The following is a 4,799-nucleotide window of genomic DNA, read 5'->3' as shown; positions in this document are numbered from 1 at the left end:
GAAAGACTTCAAAGGGAAGGAATTCTAGAACCATTTGACTTAGAGGATTATGGTAAATGCGAATCATGTTTACTTGGCAAAATGACAAAGCAACCTTTCTCTAAAGTTGGAGAAAGAGCAAATGAACTATTGGGTTTAATCCATACAGATGTATGTGGACCAATGAGTACAAATGCTAGAGGTGGTTTCAGCTACTTTATCACTTTCACTGATGACTTCAGTAGGTATGGTTATGTCTACCTAATGAAGCATAAGTCTGAATCCTTTGACAAATTCAAGGAATTTCAGAGTGAAGTAGAGAATCAATTAGGCAAGAAGATCAAGGCACTGCGGTCTGATAGAGGCGGTGAATATCTGAGCTATGAATTTGATGACCATCTGAAAGAATGTGGAATTCTATCAGAATTGACTCCTCCTGGAACACCACAATGGAACGGTGTGTCAGAACGGAGGAACAGAACCTTGCTAGACATGGTCAGGTCAATGATGGGTCAGGCCGAACTTCCATTAGAATTTTGGGGACATGCACTAAATACAGCTGCACTCACTATAAATAGAGCTCCGTCTAAAGCTGTCGAAAAGACTCCATACGAATTATGGTTTGGAAAGCCTCCAAATGTGTCTTTTCTTAAGATTTGGGGATGTGAAGTATACGTCAAACGATTAATTTCAGACAAACTTCATCCAAAATCTGACAAATGTATCCTTGTGGGCTATCCAAAGGAAACAAAGGGGTATTACTTCTACAATACATCTGAGAACAAAGTGTTTGTTGCTCGAGATGGTGTCTTTTTGGAGAAAGATCACATTTCCAAAATGACAAGTGGGAGAAAAGTAGACCTCGAAGAAATTCGAGTCGAACAACAAACTCTAGAGAATGCTCAAGATGACATTCAGGATGAAACTCAGAGATCTTTAGAAGAATCTGGTGAGAATCATGGTCAATCTAGAAATGTTACCCCGCGTAGATCGCAAAGATATAGATCTCAACCGGAAAGGTACTTAGGTATTTTGACGAACGAGAGCTATGACGTTCTATTACTTGAAAGTGATGAACCTGCGACTTACAAGCAAGCTATGACGAGCCCTAGCTCCAAGCAATGGCAAGAAGCCATGCAATCTGAATTAGACTCCATGTCTGAAAACCAAGTATGGGATTTGGTCGATTTGCCAGATGGCTACCAAGCCATTGGAAGCAAATGGGTTTTCAAACTGAAAAAGGACAAGGATGGGAAACTTGAAGTTTTCAAAGCTAGATTGGTTGCAAAAGGTTACAGGCAAGTCCACGGTGTGGATTACGATGAAACCTTTTCACCAGTTGCAATGCTAAAGTCTATTCGAATAATGTTAGCAATCGCTGCATATTACGATTACGAAATATGGCAGATGGATGTCAAAACTGCTTTCTTAAACGGCGTTTTAACAGAAACTGTGTTTATGACACAGCCTGAAGGTTTTGAGGATCCAAAGAATGCTAAAAAGGTATGCAAGCTAAAGAAATCAATCTACGGATTGAAGCAGGCATCCAGGAGCTGGAATATACGTTTTGATGAAGCAGTCAGTGACTTTGGTTTCATCAAGAACGCGGACGAATCTTGTGTATACAAGAAGGTCAGTGGGAGCAAAATTGCTTTCCTAGTATTATATGTCGACGACATATTGCTTATCGGAAATGACATTCCTATGTTGAACTCTGTCAAGATTTGGCTTGGGAAATGTTTTTCGATGAAGGATCTAGGGGAAGCACAGTACATATTGGGCATCAAGATTTACAGAGATAGATCTAAAAGGATGATTGGACTTAGTCAAAGCACTTATATTAATAAGGTGCTTGATAGGTTCAAGATGGCGGACTCCAAGCGAGGCTACCTACCCATGTCTCATGGAATGACTCTAAGCAAGACTCAGTGCCCAAAAACACTTGATGAGCGTAGACGAATGAATGGGATTCCATATGCATCATTGATTGGTTCAATAATGTATGCTATGATATGTACACGCCCGGATGTTGCGTACGCACTCAGTGCTACGAGCAGATACCAGTCAGACCCAGGAGAGGCGCATTGGACTGCTGCCAAGAATATTCTGAAGTACCTGAAAAGGCACAAAGATGACTTCCTGGTCTATGGTGGAGATGATGAATTAATTGTTAAAGGCTATACGGACGCAAGTTTCCAAACCGACAAAGATGATTTCAGATCACAGTCTGGGTTTGTCTTCTGCCTCAACGGAGGAGCAGTAAGCTGGAAAAGTGCTAAGCAAAGCACCATTGCGGATTCTACAACTGAAGCGGAGTACATTGCTGCACATGAAGCAGCAAAGGAAGCTATATGGCTAAGGAAGTTCATAGGAGAACTTGGTGTAGTCCCCTCCATTAAAGGACCAATAGCCCTGTATTGTGATAATAACGGAGCTATTGCACAGGCAAAAGAGCCTAGACACCACCAGAGAGTCAAGCATGTACTTCGTAGATTTCACCTTCTACGAGAGTTCGTTGAAAGAAAAGAAGTCGAGATAAGCAAAATTGGAACTGATGACAACATATCAGATCCATTAACTAAACCTCTGCCGCAAGCGAAGCACAACTCGCACACTGCAGCTATGGGAATCAAGCATATTGGAGAATGGCTTTGATGTCTCTGTTTAATGTTTTAAAGTTTTAGAGTTTAAATCTTTGTAAAACATTATTGGTTAATCATTCACAATAAATGAAAGGAATTCATTTTTCCATTTAATTTGTGGTTTATTAAATGATGAGTCCCTTCAACTTGACGATATATTCAAGATAGACTGTCAGGACCAGTCCTGTGACTAAGAAATGTCTATCAAGTGAACTTGAATGTCAAAGGTTGAAAATGGTCCCTAATCGGAGTTTTCTATAAAATTGGACGCATAGAAAACGTTAGACGATTAGAATGCAAGATGACTAGTAGTTCTGTTTCTTGAACTATGTGGACATGGCAATGTCATAATCATTTGCATAGATACTTACTTTGGGAAGACTAGTATCGGACAAGACCTATGAAACTTTACTGTAAGAGATGAAAGTCTGTCATGAGTAAATTTCATTAAATTATTAGACACTAAATCCTCAAGACCTGAGTGATTTGAGATTACTTGTTTGAGAACTGGTTGCTTTGACGTTGACCAACCGTCGCACCGTAAAAGGAGGCTATAAAGGCAACGCTCAGGTAATCACCTATCAAACGAAGTCTAATCTCAAGATCGCAAGATTGGGATTGTCCTCCCATAAATCGGGATGAGATGCTTAAAAGTTGTACAAGGCCACTCGGAGAGCTAGAAACTGTGAAATGCATGGCCGTGCTCGGATGAATCATAGGCTATGATTATCTGTTTATTTGATCAGTTGAACTCTGAAACCGAGGAACACCTCTGGACATAATAAGGATGACAACTCTTACCTTATGTTCAAGAGCAAGCATCGAGCGACAAAGGAATTAGGAAATGCACACTTGTCCCTAAGGACAAGTGGGAGACTGAAGGAAATAATGCCCTTGGTCCAAGTATGCATTCTATGTTAAGTCTAATAAATGCGGTTCATTATTAATTAACAAGTTAATAATTCAGTGAGATCAAGTGAGCTGAATGCCTAGCTAGAGGCCGCTTCAGTTCAAGTGGAATTAATGATATTAATCCACAGCTTACTCTTGACTGAACCCGTAGGGTCACACAAATAGTACGTAAACGGATCAAGTATTTAAAGGCATTAAATACTCCATCTATGAATATTCGGAACCGACGGATCTTGGTTTCAGTGGGAGCTAAGATCGTCACAGGCAAGAAATGAATACTCCGGAAACGATGATATTGCCGGAAACGGAAATATGGATCGTATCGGAAATATGAATATTATCCAAGTCGTAGATGTTGCCGGAAACGGAAACATGGTACGTATCGGAAAATATTATTGGAAATGGAAATATTACCAGAATCGGAAATATTGCCGGAAACGGAAATATTGTCAGAATCGGAAATATTGCCGGAATCGGAAAATAATTCCGGAAACGGAAATATTAAATATTTGTTCGAAACGGAAATTAATTCCGGAATCGGAAATATTAAATATTGTTCGTATCGGAAATAGATTCCGGAAATGGAAATTTAATCGGAAGCGTATCGTACGAATTAGCATCGGACGAGGCCTGCCGGACGAAGGCCCAGCACGAAGCCAGGCCATCGCCCAGCAAGCACGCACGCCACAGCCCAGCGCGCACAAGGCCGCGCATGCGTGGGCCGCGCTGCGTGGGCTGCTGCTCGCATGCATGGGCAGCCCTTGTGGCTGCCGTGTGTGTGTGAGTTTCAGCTCATGCGAGATTCCTGAATCTGCAAGAGTCAGTGTATGATTAAATGTCTATTCCTATTGGATAAATTGATTAAAGTAGAATTCATGTAGAATTCTAATTCCAATTAATTCGCATCCTACTAGGATTACGATTCCTTTTCCATAACTCTATAAATAAAGGCCTAGGGGTCATAATTTATATACAAGTTTTTAAGTATTCAAAAGTGAGTTTTTGAGAGAAAATCAAACACACATCTTGCTCAAAAGTGCCGAATTTTCTGAGTACCTTAAGGGCGATTCTAGTTGGTCAATCTTAAGGCGGATCCGGACGTGCTGTGGACTATCTACGGAGGGACGACATTTGGAGTCCTAAAAGACTTGTTCTTGTTCGGTTCGGGCGCAGCTAGGGAGGGCACGCAACAAAGAGTATGCATCTAATTATGCTATATGATTATGTGTAAATAATATGATTCCTGGGTTAATGGTTGTTTCCGCA

This window comes from Spinacia oleracea, chromosome 3 (genome assembly GCF_020520425.1).
Source record: "Spinacia oleracea cultivar Varoflay chromosome 3, BTI_SOV_V1, whole genome shotgun sequence".
NCBI lineage: Eukaryota > Viridiplantae > Streptophyta > Magnoliopsida > Caryophyllales > Amaranthaceae > Spinacia > Spinacia oleracea.
This window is presented reverse-complemented; position numbering follows the sequence as displayed.